Raw genomic sequence first — 17,575 nt, forward strand, 5'->3', positions numbered from 1 at the left:
CATCAAAGATGGTTACTGTAACAGTCACAGTAGACATGGGGGAAGAGGGGATACATCAAAGATGGTTACTGTAACAGTCACAGTAGACATGGGGGAAGAGGCAATACATCAAAGATGGTTACTGTAACAGTCACAGTAGACATGGGGGAAGAGGGGATACATCAAAGATGGTTACTGTAACAGTCACAGTAGACATGGGGGAAGAGGCAATACATCAAAGATGGTTACTGTAACAGTCACAGTAGACATGGGGGAAGAGGCAATACATCAAAGATGGTTACTGTAACAGTCACAGTAGACATGGGAGAAGAGGGGATACATAAAGATGGTTACTGTAACAGTCACAGTAGACATGGGGGAAGAGGGGATACATAAAGATGGTTACTGTAACAGTCACAGTAGACATGGGGGAAGAGGGGATACATAAAGATGGTTACTGTAACAGTCACAGTAGACATGGGGGAAGAGGCAATACATCAAAGATGGTTACTGTAACAGTCACAGTAGACATGGGGGAAGAGGCAATACATCAAAGATGGTTACTGTAACAGTCACAGTAGACATGGGGGAAGAGGCAATACATCAAAGATGGTTACTGTAACAGTCACAGTAGACATGGGAGAAGAGGGGATACATAAAGATGGTTACTGTAACAGTCACAGTAGACATGGGAGAAGAGGGGATACATCAAAGATGTTTACTGTAACAGTCACAGTAGACATGGGGGAAGAGGGGATACATAAAGATGGTTACTGTAACAGTCACAGTAGACATGGGGGAAGAGGCAATACATCAAAGATGGTTACTGTAACAGTCACAGTAGACATGGGGGAAGAGGGGATACATAAAGATGGTTACTGTAACAGTCACAGTAGACATGGGGGAAGAGGGGATACATAAAGATGGTTACTGTAACAGTCACAGTAGACATGGGGGAAGAGGCAATACATCAAAGATGGTTACTGTAACAGTCACAGTAGACATGGGAGAAGAGGGGATACATAAAGATGGTTACTGTAACAGTCACAGTAGACATGGGAGAAGAGGGGATACATAAAGATGGTTACTGTAACAGTCACAGTAGACATGAGGGAAGAGGGGATACATAAAGATGGTTACTGTAACAGTCACAGTAGACGTGGGGGAAGTAGACATCAAATATGGTTGATCTACTGTGCCACAGCTATGGAAAGTCTGACTCAAGCTGTTAAACAGTACTGAGTCTCAGTCAAAACCATCCTGTACAAAGTTCTCCATCTCCACTCTGCACTCTTAGAAAAAAATAGTTCCAAAAGGGTTCTTCGGCTGTACCCATAGGAGAACCCTTTGTGGTTCCATGTAGAACCCTCTGTGGAAAGGGTTCTTCAAAGGGTTCTCCTATGGGTCCAGCCGAAGAACCCTTTTAGGTTCTAGATAGCACTTTTGTTTTCAAAGAGTGTGACTGAGTTCGCCGCTGATCTCTTGGTGAATGCCATGATCTGAGGTCACATTAAAAGGTTTCCATTTCAGTAAGTACACATGATATGTGAGAGACAGAGAGGATCTTACAATCAGAATGAGGATTGGCATGTTTTAAAAACATAAAAATAAAATAAATTGTCATTAATCAAGAAAATGCGATGGATGATCATGATGAATATAAACAATATCAACACAATACTGTACAAACAATGCATTTCTGAAACAATATGTCAGCTGTAGCCTACACTTGACATGAAAACAATGTTCCTTTTACTCATCAATGTTCTACTTCTCATCTTGTACTAAATAAATAATTGCATTGTATTATAATGAACATAAAAATCACTAACATAATAAAAATCTCCATTAAAATACATACTTCTGGCAAAGAAATGTCAGCTGTACACTTGACATGAAAACGGTGTGCCCATTACTTACCAAGTTTTCTCTTCTCCTTGTGAATAATTTAATTTGAGTGGCTCACTTATTGAGATGAAATCTCTACGGGGACTTGAAAATGCATAAGATCTCTGACTGGCAGTGTTATTTGAAAAAGCAGCACAAAACCTTTCAGCTCTGTTAGTTTTTAATTTGTTCTGCTATTCCATTGCTCACCCTACTGTTTCCCCAGTTATATTTATTGCATTTTTCTATTTAATTACTTACTTAACACAGGGAAGATTCCAAAACTGTGAGCAACTGAGTCAATAAGTTCAATGAGAGTAATGAATCATGTAATTATTTCCATTTCTCCTCATGATGCTGGACACCATTTCAGTAGCAGAAGGAATGTCATAGTGTATTGGACTATTTTCAGTAATTGTGGATATCAAAGGGTAAAATATGCTCTGCTATCTTGTAACAGTGCTCTCTAATTTCCATTAATGAATATTTACATTTTTATTAGTGAAGGTATAAATTAATTCTCTCTATGAATAACAGGTTCCTCAGTCAGAATGTTATCCCCCAGTACAGATTTGCAGCTGTTCTCCCTCACGATCTGCAGCAGTATACAGTACTGTAGCAACACCATGCTCAGTAGCCCAGATGGAGAGGGGAGTGCTTGTCTGGTCTCCCCGTCTGCACAGGTCACTGTTGGGGGGGGGGAGGCTGGGGGTCTGTGCGCGTGAGTGAGGCAGTGGGCGCAGAGGAGAGACCAGCAGTATGACCTGACCTGCAACCCAGTGGCCTCAGACATCCCTGTGGCTGGGAGGGGGGCTCAAAGCCCATGTTGAGGTGCAGCGCCCCACGGGCCTGGCACTAGTCCACTATGGGCTGTTCATACCTGTACAACGTCAGGGCACTCAACTGCTGTGGTACCTGAGAGAACAAAGGGAAAGGATAGGGGGATGGAAAGAGAGAGTAAAATAGAGAGGTATAAAAAAACTTTTATGTTTTTTTATGTTCAACTTTTTATGTTAGGGTGCAAAGTGAAATAGGCTAGTGTACAGATAAATTGCATGCAAAAATCTCACAATGAGAGCAGTCCCAAAATGTTCGGCCAGTTTACAGTAGTATAAGGTCCCAATTCAAACAGTCACAGATAAAGGGAAAACCACAAGGCAGATTCACTGAAACAATGTTAACGGTATATTTGAGGGACAGGTGTGGTTTTATGTCAACATCCAATGAGACTGTCTGTGAGAGGAACAGTGTGCAGGTTGTGTCAGTTTTAATGTAGTTAACACCGCCAACACAGTGTTTCCTTTATCTGTTAGTCATTGACAATTGAAATTAATATCAGATTTTCTGGTAAACCTAAAACAAATCAGATTATTGCATGCAATAATTGTGCTCTACTGCACAAAACACATGAATATCACTGAGCTCATTTGTGCAAGGTCATAAATGATTTATCTCAGTCTAAACACTAAAATGACAAATGAACTGTATGTACCACAGTGCAAAATACACTAACAGAAGCATGCAGGACCATCAATAGTAGTAGGGCACCCACTCAGCTAAACTGATCTGCAGTATACAGTGTGCAAGATTAAAGCCTTAAGCAAGAGTGCATACATACTTGCTTTTACTCTTTTAAATGGAGTCTTGACACCATTAAGCAGGGGGCTCTTGTTAAATTGCAAGCACTCTGCTGATTCAAAGGCCTCTCTCACTTTTATGTACTACAGTTCTGTGAATTATGTTTAATTAAATCCGATCAAACCCTATAAATGTGGCATTAAATATTGAAACTAATATCACAATATTTAATTGATTCTGTTAATAGTACACACACACACACACACACACACACACACACACACACACACACACACACACACACACACACACACACACACACACACACACACACACACACACACACACACACACACACACACACACACACACACACACACACACACACACACACAACATAACAGAAACAAAACTAAATGTGCTAATCATTTGAAGAGACTTTTGTAGCCTGCACTGCTTTATATTTGAGATTTTATTTTACTTCTGAGCTGGTCAACCTCGCAATGGCCCCAAAAACTGAATGAATTACATTTGTATAGCATTGATTATCACTTCCCCAGCTAAGCTCTTGAAACTATTTCTTTACACATCTGGATATTTATTGAATGTAAATATAATATAATCTTGATTACAATACGATTTCCTCTCTAAATTGATGTACTATGGTGAGGGCTTGAGATCTCTGTTCCCAGAATTAGTTTCTGTGGATTAAGCCATACCTTCTTCAACTAGAAGTAAAATACCTAATATATGAACATACACTTTACAATGTTGTTGTGGAGACATTATTGCTCATTTGATAACCACCTGAATCAGTTTTCAAGCTTTTTCAGTCTTCAAGCTCCTGAACCTAGCTTGATCTTTGGGGAACTTAATATTCACAACCATGCCCAGAATGTTAATATATTCAGTGGCTGTATCTATGAAGGATTCACAACAAATTGTCAGCAGAATGACTCGTTTTAGGAAAAAGTTTCCTAATTAGTGTAATGGGAAGAACAAAATGTCTGTGTGAAAGACTTTAAATTAGCTTATGGCCCTATAGTGTTGAGCAAATTGCCCCCTTTCTCTGTTAACAGCACATGACAGGAAGGGGGCCATAGCTTAAAACAGCTCTTTTAAAACAGGCCTGGTCTCCGGTCATTTTCAAATTGTGTAAATCCCAGTAGGTGAATTTGCCACGATTCTATTCTGGCAGGTCAGCAACTTGGATTTCCCAATAGGACTGTGAACGTTTAAGTGTTAATTAGACCTACATTTCAATGCATCTGGTCAATGTTCATGTTGCTTTGTGAGCATAATAGATACTGTACTCCACACTGTAACAGTTGAGAGGCAACTATCAGGGAAGAGCACCAAAGTGTGTGTGTGGGAGGTGGGGGGCACAAGTCAACATACTTTGGCAGCAAGGCCTTAAACTTTTTGCGATTAATCTAACTGATCAGAAATCCTAGATGTGTTCTGTGTCAAACTCTGTTTACAACCATAATGTGCTTGCACTATGCACTAATGCAGAAAAAAATGACAATGACATTTAGCTAAATGGGATTTAAGTTGTACCACTTGACTCCTGTCCTCAAACACAAAAACACTGGGACCTCAGCTCTAGGATCTATTCGAGAAGCAATCAAGACAACACTGACCAGACAGACTTTTCTATTTTACTTCGTAATGGATTGAGCGATTTGATGTAGTCTTGTGAAAACATCCTCCATTGTGGTAGTCAGTTTGAAGATCTCCTTCCCTGAACCCCTTTCTGAAAATAGGATTAAATCCAGGTCTGAGTGATGAATATTTGAAAAATAAAAGGCTTTTTGGCTCGCCGGTGAGCGTGTGCATCCAGGTTTAATCAGGTATATTGGGAAGGAGCTAGCTGTTATGGTGGGATCTTTTAAAGGCGTGACTCATAGGGCTAGCATAGCCTGGGCAGCAGCCAACACCATGCATTAAAGGTTAAACAGCGCAGACAGAGGAGTTTGCTTTAGGCCTCCTTGATGTCTTCCCTCAACAGAACGTGGCTGAAGAAGTCTTCTCTGATTCACATTATAACACAGCAAAAACATAAATAGCCCTAGATAGATGAACACCCTGTAAAACACTTCTCTCTATTAATAGCTATTTCTAAGCCTGAGCCTCTCCTTTACTCTATATCAATTTAAGGCATTTAAATTCAAATCATTTTTTTATTTTATTTGAGTGGGGTACCCCAAATATATCTCCTTACACTGACCACTAGGCTACTCTGGTCCCCTAGTACACTGACTAGTACATTCGTCAAGATATGTCCTATATGACCATAACAAACCATATCAAATAACTAAATCCAAGCACTGCAAATCACATACTGTAGGTAGGATATCACAAGATTTGTTCACCAACATTCAAACATCTTGCAGAAAAGCTGAAAGAGGAAGATTAGGAGTTAATCATCATTATATAATATAAAATCCTAGTTCTGTAGCTTCATCAATGGACCTGTACAAAAACCTGAAGAAGGCCCCTTCTCTGTCACTCTCTCCCTTAGTCCCTTTTTGGAAAGACGGACAAACGTAAGTAAGAAGACGAGTGCTGAGGATACCAAAGAGAACAGGCTATAAACACTTAGGTCAATGTGCACCGCAATTAAATCAATTTTCCAAGCTATTAGGTTTGGATTGCTTATCAAAGCATTCACTCAAGTTTTTCCCCCTTTGCACTGTTCTGAATTGGGGTCAGGCTGAAAAAGAATGATTTCCCATTAGGATACAGACAGCTGCAGTGTGCCAGCATGGCCCAGCGTCAATCTCAGACTGCCGTGGGTAGCATGAGCCCACGTTGGCATATTAACAACATCCTCAGGCTGGGCCTTCTCCACGTCAGCTGGATAATTCACTCAGTGGTCTATGTGATCCAAACATAGAGCATAGACAGGCTGCTATCATCATCTCTGGTCATTACATGGGCCCTGAATGGCATGCTAATGACCCAAGGGCCTGTGCTTCCATAGATTGACTGTATAATGAAGTGAAGGTAGTCTAATTAGAAAGAAGATGATAAAGTTTGACTCAGCGTCGGACAGGGAAGACCACAGAAGTTGTAACTTCACTAACTATCACAGGATATCATGTTTCAGCTAACAATTCAGATAATAGTTTGATAATAATCATTTAGGGCTTAATCCTATGAACAGAAACAAAACAATTTGCACAAATGGCATGCATGCATTGACATCAATGCATGATGTATGTTCAAGTCTAAGACACACACAAGTAAGTAAGCATTTAGCCTTTAATGTTAATCAATTGAGTATTTCAAAACTACTAATAAACATTCCATTTTACATAAACATGCATAACTAAATACTGTAGTTGATTTTGTCTGACATCTACCCAGTTGTTAAACTGCCTTGCCATAAAAAAAATTAAGCAAAGCCAAATCAGTACAGCAACTTCTCCATCGTAATACTGCAAGCTCTAAAGATTCAAGAAAAATCTTTTTTTTTGTTTTTTTTTGGAAATTCACTATGTAATTACATTTTTATTTGAGAAGTGTTTTACGTACATAATCCTTCAGATGTAGGGATTTATCATCCCCTAACGCTGCTCATCCTATTTTCAGCTCATCACTGTTGTCAACGCATTGCTCAGATGATCTGGAGCTGACCATCGATGCTACTCTGGTTCATTATGGGTACTTTCTGATGTCTGAAGCCAGGCAAGTCACTGAGCAGACGTATGCACAAACACCCTCACAAAGACACACTCTCAAGACATCTGGTGTCTTTGTATCAAATAGTCATGAAAATAGTCTCAATCTTCAAAACACTGATAAATATTTCATTAAGCAGGTCATGGCAGCTATCATTGTTATAGTTAAAAGGGTCCCAGTGAAATCATTCAAAAGGGTGTTCTGTGCGAATGAACTCTCTCTAATGCTGTTCACCGTGTTTCCAGCTGACCAACGATGCTTATAGGACAGATGACTTTGCTTCATTGTGTGTGCTTTTCTGATGTCTGTCATCAATATGCATTGCATTCTGAAAGTATTCAGACCCCTTGACTTTTTCCACATTTTGTTTCATTACAGCCATGTTCTAAAATGTATGTTTTTTTGTTCTTCCCCCTCATCAATTTACACACAATACCCCATAATGGCAACGTGAAAACAGGTTTTTAGAAACGTTTGCTAATTTATTAAAAAATGTAAAACAGAAATACCTTATTCACATAAGTATTCAGACCCTTTGCTGTGAAACTCGAAATTTAGGTGCATCCTGTTTCCATTGATCATCCTTGAGATGTTTCTACAACTTCATTGGAGTCCACCTGTGGTAAATTCATTTGATTGGACATGATTTGGAAAGGCACACACCTATCTATAATGTCCCACAGTTGACAGTGCACGTCAGAGCAAAAAACAAGCCATGAGGTCGAAGGAATTGTCTGTAGAGCTCTGAGACAGCATTGAAAGTCCCCAAGAACACAGTGGTCCCCATCATTCTTAAATTGAAGAAGTTTGGAACCATCAAGACTCTTCCTTGTGCTGGTAGCCCGGCCAAACTGATAAATCGGGGGAGAAGGGCCTTGGTCAGGGAGGTGACCAAGAACCCAATGGTCACTCTGACAGAGCTCCAGAGTTCCTCTGTGAAGATGGGAGAACCTTCCAGAAGGACAACCATCTCTGCAGCACTCCACCAATCAGGCCTTTATGGTAGAGTCACCACCGATAAATCCATGATTATCGAAAACTTCAACAAGCATTTCTCAACGGCTGGCCATGCCTTCCGCCTGGCTACTTCAACCTCGGCCAACAGCTCCGCCCCCCACGCAGCTACTCGCCCAAGCCTCTCCAGGTTCTCCTTTACCCAAATCCAGATAGCAGATGTTCTGAAAGAGCTGCAAAACCCGGACTCGTATAAATCAGCTGGGCTTGACAATCTGGACCCTCTATTTCTGAAACTATCTGCCGCTATTGTCGCAACCCCTATTACCAGCCTGTTCAACCTCTCTTTCATATCGTCTGAGATCCCCAAGGACTGGAAAGCTGCCGCAGTCATCCCCCTCTTCAAAGGGGGAGACACCCTGGACCCAAACTGTTACAGACCTATATCCATCCTGCCCTGCCTATCTAAGGTCTTCGAAAGCCAAGTCAACAAACAGGTCACTGACCATCTCGAATCCCACCGTACCTTCTCCGCTGTGCAATCTGGTTTCCAAGCCGGTCACGGGTGCACCTCAGCCACGCTCAAGGTACTAAACGATATCATAACCGCCATCGATAAAAGACAGTACTGCGCAGTCGTCTTCATCGACCTTGCCAGGGCTTTCGACTCGGTCAATCACCATATTCTTATCGGCAGACTCAGTAGCCTCAGTTTTTCGGATTACTGCCTTGCCTGGTTCACCAATTACTTTGCAGACAGAGTTCAGTGTGTCAAATCGGAGGGCATGCTCTCCGGTCCTCTGGAAGTCTCTATGGGGGTGTCACAGGGTTCAATCCTCGGGCCGACTCTTTTTTCTGTATATATCAATGATGTTGCTCTTGCTGCGGGCGATTCCCTGATCCACCTCTACGCAGACGACACTATTCTATATACTTCCGGCCCGTCCTTGGACACTGTGCTATCTAACCTCCAAACGAGCTTCAATACCATACAACACTCCTTCCGTGGCCTCCAACTGCTCTTAAACGCTAGTAAAACCAAATGCATGCTTTTCAACCGTTCGCTGCCTGCACCCGCACGCCTGACCAGCATCACCACCCTGGATGGTTCCAACCTTGAATATGTGGACATCTATAAGTACCTAGGTGTCTGGCTAGACTGTAAACTCTCCTTCCAGACTCATATCAAACATCTGCAATCGAAAATCAAATCAAGAGTCGGCTTTCTATTCCGCAACAAAGCCTCCTTCACTCACGCCGCCAAACTTACCCTAGTAAAACTGACTATCCTACCGATCCTCGACTTCGGCGATGTCATCTACAAAATTGCTTCCAACACTCAACTCAGCAAACTGGATGCAGTTTATCACAGTGCCATCCGTTTTGTCAGTAAAGCACCTTATACCACCCACCACTGCGACTTGTACGCTCTAGTCGGCTGGCCCTCGCTACATATTCGTCGCCAGACCCACTGGCTCCAGGTCATCTACAAGTCCATGCTAGGTAAAGCTCCGCCTTATCTCAGTTCACTGGTCACGATGGCAACACCCATCTGAGGCACGCGCTCCAGCAGGTGTATCTCACTGATCATCCCTAAAGCCAAAACCTCATTTGGCCGCCTTTCGTTCCAGTTCTCTGCTGCCTGTGACTGGAACGAATTGCAAAAATAGCTGAAGTTGGAGACTTTTATCTCCCTCACCAACTTCAAACATCTGCTATCTGAGCAGCTAACCGATCGCTGCAGCTGTACATAGTCTATCGGCAAATAGCGCACCCATTTTTACCTACCTCATCCCCATACTGTTTTTATTTATTTACTTTTCTGCTCTTTTGCACACCAATATCTCTACCTGTACATGACCATCTGAACATTTATCACTCCAGTGTTAATCTGCAAAATTGTAATTATTATTATTGTAATTATACCTCATGCCCAATGTATATAGACTCCACTTTTTTTTCTACTGTGTTATTGACTTGTTAATTGTTTACTCCATGTGTAACTCTGTGTTGTCTGCTCACACTGCTATGCTTTATCTTGGCCAGGTCGCAGTTGCAAATGAGAACTTGTTCTCAACTAGCCTACCTGGTTAAATAAAGGTGAAATAAATCAAATAAAATATATTTTTTAAAGAGTGTCCAGACGGAAACCACTCCTCAGTAAAAGGCACATGACAGCCCACTTGGAGTTTGACAAAAGGTACCTAAAGACTCTCAGACCATGAGAAACCAGATTCTCTGGTCTGATGAAAACAAGATTGAACTCTTTGGCCTGAATGCCAATCGTCACGTCTGGAGGAAACCTGGCACTAGCCCTACGGTGAAGCATGGTGGTGGCAGCATCATGCTGTGATGATGTTTTTCAGCAGCAGGGACTGGGAGACTAGTCAGGATCAAGGGAAAGATGAACGGAGAGATCATTGATAAAAACCTGCTCCAGAGCGCTCAGGACCTCAGACTGGGGCAAAGGTTCACCTTCCAACAGGACAACCACCCTAAGAACACAGCCAAGACAACGCCGGAGTGGCTTCGGGACAACTCTCTCAATGTCCATGAGTGGCCCAAAACTTCCAAATACATGTGTGCTAAGCTTGTAGCATCATAACCAAGAAGTCTCGAGACCATACATGTAATCACTACCAAATGTGCTACAACATACTACTGAGAAAGGGGTCTGAATACTTATGTAAATGTAATATTTCAGAACAAACATGACGCACCATGTGGACAATGATAACAGCAAAACATATACTCAGTAATGGAAAGTGAATGCCCATAGAAGGGTTCATACACATTTACCAGTCATTTGCAATTCCAACAAGCTATGACAAAAATAATTATATTTACCCTCTAATTATTTTTCATGTCCAAACATAGGGCAGAAAGCCCTGCATGCTGTGCTTGCCCTACCCTCTCACTGTCTGAAATTGAGCACTAACAGAGTGTGAGAAATCACAGTGTGCCATTCAGAAATTATGCAAGAACATGCTGTTAATCTATTCTCGGCTTATTGCTGTAACAGCGTGAGCCAACCATTCCCGAGTTAAGTGTTAATATGATATTACAAAATGTTGAACGACATAAGTAAAATCCTTTGACATGAATATTAATGTTATCAATATTATGAATATCCTGAATAGCGCGTGAAATTTCAGTTCATCATACCAAAATAACATACAATAAAATGATACAAATCATGTAAGACAGATAATCTGTTTTACATTATTTGATACAGACCTCATTTCAAATACTATTTCAGGTATTTCAATTACTTTTCAATATATTTCAAAACAAGTATTCAGATAACCTTTATTTTAAAAACCCAGGTATCTGAAAATAGTATTTGAAATAAGTATTTGAAAGAAAATAAATACTTTCAAATATAATTTGGTCGACTATTTGGTTTTTACAAATAACCATTCAAATGCTCAAATAAAGGTACTTGTTTTGGGCTGTGCATTTAAAAAAAATATTTTAAAATCCAGAGAAACTAATGTTACAATAGTACATACAGTACATGGTTAGGGAATAGCTTTGTTTTCCATTCTCCAGAAATTGTACTCCTTCTCCCTCTCTCACTAAGAAAGAGAGTAGGTTTCAATACTTTCGGAGGAAACAAGGGGTGAAGGTCTGTAGTGTATGCATGGAGAAAAAACAGCTGAATGCACATTAGTGTGCCAGGAACAGACCATTTCATTTCCTAATGTATTTCTATGGTTTATCAGGCTGGCTTTCTCTAGATGGGATATCAAGCTAATGTTGCAAATCAGAGATACTTTAGTAAGTGCAAAATGATAAGTAAATAACCAGTAGAAACATTAACTTCTAAGGAATAATATTAATGCAATCCCCTCTGTTCTGGCTGAAAGAGCACTGGTTGTGGTTGACTATGATCTCTACTTGTTCAAATAAATGAGGGAATATCTCTCCTATGATAGAAGCTTCTCTAATACGGTATACAGATATAACCTGGATCTGCAGCTCGTCAGATGCACTGTCAATAATCACCCTTTGGATAAACCTTAGAAAGGCTCTATGGTTGGTCAGTAGGCAAGGTCATGAACTTGTCAGTGTCTAAACACATGGGTCAGAATATCTTGGGGAAATCCACATGAACATCACTGTCCTCTGAGACAAGAAAGGCTGTTGATTGAAAAGAGAGAAAGGTGAAAAGATAAGATTAACTACAAGCCATTGAGAGCTAGAAATGATTTTGAAAACAGTGGTGCCCACACATGCCTTCTTTAGAAAATAAGCCATTTCAGCTGCAGAGGATAAGGAATGACTCTCTGGGTGAGTCACCATCACTAAACATATAGCTACACTACCAGTGCTCTCACAGTGTGACAGGCTCAGGCTCATCACATATTATTTACAGAGCAAAGGGGTAAGAAAGCTAAACTCCAATGCTCTGATGAATCTAGCATAAGGCATGCACACACAAAAAAATGGAATGAACATTTTAAAGAGATTCTCCGGTACTCTTGTATACCTTTTAGCCAGTAGATCTGAAAGTAGCACTCACTAGTCAAAAGTGGTCCCCAACAATTGCGTACTATGTCACATATGTGCAGACATATGGGCAACAACAGGGTAATAAAATTAGAATCCTACATCTGCAAAGTATTTATAATAACTGGCTTTTTCAAGAGGGCATAAACACATTGCTTTTTCAATTTCGGTGGATTCAAGCCTGCTCAAGGTACAATGACTCTAGTCAATAACTCTCTTGTGGAGTACATTCTCTAGCCATCCTACCACTATGTTGAGAGAATAGAAAAAAAAAAAATGAAATAATTTGTTGTTGCATTTTTTATTTTTTTTCACCTGCCCTGCAGTAAAGATACATTTAGAAGAACAGCTGGTTTGGGCCATTTCCATGGATCAGTTTGGGCCATTTCCATGGATCAGTTTGGGCCATTTCCATGGATCAGTTTGGGCCATTTCCATGGATCAGTGGATATTCTGTAATCTAAAATGAATCTCCCAAAGCAGTTACAGTGCCTTCAGAAAGTATCCATACCCTTTGATTTATTCCACATTTTGTTGTGTTAAAGCATGAATTTAAAATGGATTGAAATACATTTTTATACATACAATACCCCATAATGACAAAGTGTAAACATGTTTTTAGAAATCTTAGCAAATGTGTTCCAAATTAAATGCAGAAATATTGAATTTACATAAGTAATCACACCCCTGGGTAAATACATGTTAGAATTACCTTTGACAGTGATTACAGCTGTGAGTCTTTCTGAGTAAGTCTCTAAGAGTTTTGCACACTATTTGTTTTTCAAATTCTTCAGGCTCTGTTAAGTTGGTTGTTGATCATTGCTAGACAGACATTTTCAAGTCTTGACATAGATTATCAAGCCAATTTAAGTCAAGACTGTAACTAGGCCACTCAGGAACATTCAATGTAATATTGGTAAGAAACTCCAGTCTATATTTGGCCTTGTGTTTTAGGTTATTTTCCTGCTGAAAGGTGAATTTGTCTCCCAGTGTTTGTTGGAAAGCAGACTGAACCAGGTGTTCCTTTAGGATTTTGCCTGTGCTTAGCTCTATTCCATTTATTTTTATCCCAAAACATTCCCTAGCCCTTGCCGATGAGAACTATACCCATAACATAAGGCCACCACCATACTTGAAAATATGAAGTGTGGTACTCAGTGATGTGTTGTGTTGGATAAGCCCCAAAAACGTTGTATTCAAGACATAAAGTTAATTTCTTTGCCACCGTTTTTGCAGTTTTACCTTAGTGCCTTATTGCAAACAGAATGCATGTTTTGGAATATTTATATTACTCCTTTTCACAATTAGGTCACTACAATGTTGTTGATCCAGCCACAGTTTTCTACTATCACAGCCATTAAAACTCTGTAACTGTTTTAAAGTCACCATTGGCCTGGTGAAATCCCTGAGCGGTTTCCTTCCTCTCTGGCAACTTAGTTAGGAAGGACGCCTGCATCTTTGTAGTGACTGGGTGCATTGATACACCATCCAAACTGTAATTAATAACTTCACCATGATCAAAGGGATACACATTGTCTGCTTTATTTTATTTTTACCGACCTACCAATCGGTGCCCTTCTTTACTAAGCATTGGAAAACCTCTCTGATCTCTGTTGTTGAATCTGTGTTTGAAATTCACTCCTCGACTGAGGGACATTACAGATAATTGTATGTGTGGGATACAGAGATGAGGTAGTCATTCAAAGGTCATGTTAAACACTACTATTGTCCATGCAACTTATATGACTTGTTAAGCACATTTTTACTCCTGAACTAATTTAGGCTTGCTTTTACAAAGGGGTTGAATACTTATTGACTCTTATTGACTTCATTTTGTAATTAATTTGCAAAAACATAATTCCACTTTGACATTATGGGATATTATGTGTAGGCCAGGGACACAAAATCTCAATGAAATGCATTTTAAATGCAGGCTGTAACACAACAAAATGTGGAAAAAGTTAAGGGGTGTTAATACTTTTTGAAGGCACGGTATAAGAAGAAATGGACAAATCTCTGATGCATTTAAGTTATCAACAAGGACAAGACAGGGATGCCCTCTGCCCAGTTATTTATTTTCTCTAACTACAGTGCCTTGCGAAAGTATTCGGCCACCTTGAACTTGGCGAACCTTTTGCCACATTTCAGGCTTCAAACATAAAGATATAAAACTGTATTTTTTGTGAAGAATCAACAATAAGTGGGACACAATCATGAAGTGGAACGACATTTATTGGATATTTCAAACTTTTTTAACAAATCAAAAACTTAAAAATTGGGCGTGCAAAATTATTCAGCCCCTTTACTTTCAGTGCAGCAAAATCTCTCCAGAAGTTCAGTGAGGATCTCTGAATGATCCAATGTTGACCGAAATGACTAATGATGATAAATACAATCCACCTGTGTGTAATCAAGTCTCCGTATAAATGCACCTGCACTGTGATAGTCTCAGAGGTCGGTTAAAAGCACAGAGAGCATCACGAAGAACAAGGAACACACCAGGCAGGTCCGAGATACTGTTGTGAAGAAGTTTAAAGCCGGATTTGGATACAAAATGATTTCCCAAGCTTTAAACATCCCAAGGAGCACTGTGCAAGCGATAATATTGAAATGGAAGGAGTATCAGACCACTGCAAATCTACCAAGACCTGGCCGTCCCTCTAAACTTTCAGCTCATACAAGGAGAAGACTGATCAGAGATGCAGCCAAGAGGCCCATGATCACTCTGGATGAACTGCAGAGATCTACAGCTGAGGTGGGAGACTCTGTCCATAGGACAACAATCAGTCGTATATTGCACAAATCTGGCCTTTATGGAAGAGTGGCAAGAAGAAAGCTATTGATTAAAGATATCCATTAAAAGTGTTGTTTAAAGTTTGCCACAAGCCACCTGGGAGACACACTAAACATGTGGAAGAAGTTGCTCTGGTCAGATGAAACCAAAATGTAACTTTTTGGCAACAATGCAAAACGTTATGTTTGGCGTAAAAGCAACACAGCTCATCACCCTGAACGCACCATCCCCACTGTCAAACATGGTGGTGGCAGCATCATGGTTTGGGCCTGTTTTTCTTCAGCAGGGACAGGGAAGATGCTTAAAATTGATGGGAAGATGGATGGAGCCAAATACAGGACCATTCTGGAAGAAAACCTGATGGAGTCTGCAAAAGACCTGAGACTGGGACGGAGATTTGTCTTCCAACAAGACAATGATCCAAAACATAAAGCAAAATCTACAATGGAATGGTTCAAAAATAAACATCTCCAGGTGTTATAATGGCCAAGTCAAAGTCCAGACCTAAATCCAATCGAGAATCTGTGGAAAGAACTGAAAACTGTTGTTCACAAATGCTCTCCATCCAACCTCACTGAGCTCAAGCTGTTTTGCAAGGAGGAATGGGAAAAAATTTCAGTCTCTCGATGTGCAAAACTGATAGAGACATACCCCAAGCGACTTACAGCTGTAATCGCAGCAAAAGGTGGCACTACAAAGTATTAACTTAAGGGGGCTGAATAATTTTGCACGCCCAATTTTTCCGTTTTTGATTTGTTAAAAAAGTTTGAAATATCCAATAAATGTCGTTCCACTTCATGATTGTGTCCCACTTGTTGTTGATTCTTCACAAAAAAATACAGTTTCATATCTTTATGTTTGAAGCCTGAAATGTGGCAAAAGGTCGCAAAGTTCAAGGGGGCCGAATACTTTCGCAAGGCACTGTACGGAACCTGTAGCATAAATAATTAGAACTCATGGCTCAATTCGGGGAATAGAAATTGGTGGAGAACAACATGTGATATCATTGTATGCACATTACAAGTGGCTATGCTAAATATAAAAGTGATCATTTGAAACAAGTCCTATGCACTAAATGTAGTTAATGGAGTTATATATGGAGTTATTTGGCAACTTAAGTTGCGAATGATGCAAACCTTATGTCACGACTTCCGCCGAAGTCGGTCCCTCTCCTTGTTCGGGCAGTGTTCGGCGGTCGGTCACCGCCGATCCACTTTTCATTTTCGATTTGTTTTGTCTTAGTCTTACACACCTGGTTTCACTCACCTATTACCTGTTTATTATTTAACCCTCTGTTCCCCATGTTTGTTTGTGAGTGATTGTTCTTTGTAGATCAGTCCGTTATTGTGGGCTCGTATATTTGCCTTGTATTTTAGTAAAGTACGTTGATTACTCATTTCTGCTGTCCTGCGCCTGACTCTCCAGCTACACACAGGACCCCATTACAGAATCACTCACCAACCCAATGGAGTCAGCAGGAGCAGACACCCTCACTGTGGCAGTAGAGGAGCGCGTCCAGCAGCACGCGACCATGTTGCAACATCTGGGCACCACCATGGATTGCGTGCTGCAGACAATGGATCGTTGGGAGAGAAGGAGGAGGATTTCCAGCGCCTCCACCAGCCCCACTACCACCGACCCCACTGTCCACCTCTCCTTCACCCAGTCCCAGTGGGATTCGGTTCGCGCTCCCGAGGGAGTATGATGGGACGGCTGCCGGATGCCAGGGGTTCCTACTACAGCTGGAGCTCTACCTGGCGACCGTCCACCCGGCTCCTTCGGGACGTGAGAGCGTGTCCGCCCTCGTCTCCCGCCTCTCAGGCAAAGCCCTGGAGTGGGCCAACGTCGTAGGGAGTGAGGGAAACGCGGCGTTGGACCATTACACAGAGTTCACCCGCCGCTCATTTCTGCGGTACTGCGCCTGACTCTCTACACCAGCTACACACAGGATCCCATTACACCTTAGAATTTCTTAGATATCAAAACATACAGTATATGGGCTGCATGATGCGACTAATAGGCTATTGATGATTTGAGAAAGTCGAGAAAAAAGCTTGTACTCTATTCCTTGCCTCAGGTTGCACAGCTGTTCTCTTAAGTGATCATATTTTTACCCATCAGACTATTCTCAATTTAATCTTGTCTTCACCAATATGTATAATTTGTTAGACTATTCTCAATTTA

At 40.9% G+C, this 17,575-nt stretch overlaps 1 protein-coding gene across 1 annotated transcript in view; it reads right to left on the minus strand.

Moving 5' to 3' along the window:
* Positions 1-2,218: 2,218 nt before the first annotated feature.
* LOC124036268 (leucine-rich repeat transmembrane neuronal protein 4-like) overlaps positions 2,219-17,575 on the minus strand; it is a 34,993-nt gene continuing 19,636 nt past the window's right edge. Inside the window, exon 3 of the mRNA XM_046350597.1 lies at positions 2,219-2,781. The gene's annotated coding sequence lies outside the window, so the exon portion shown is untranslated. The remainder of the gene's footprint in view (positions 2,782-17,575) is intronic.

Source organism: Oncorhynchus gorbuscha, linkage group LG05 (genome assembly GCF_021184085.1).
Source record: "Oncorhynchus gorbuscha isolate QuinsamMale2020 ecotype Even-year linkage group LG05, OgorEven_v1.0, whole genome shotgun sequence".
In the NCBI taxonomy this organism is placed as follows: domain Eukaryota; kingdom Metazoa; phylum Chordata; class Actinopteri; order Salmoniformes; family Salmonidae; genus Oncorhynchus; species Oncorhynchus gorbuscha.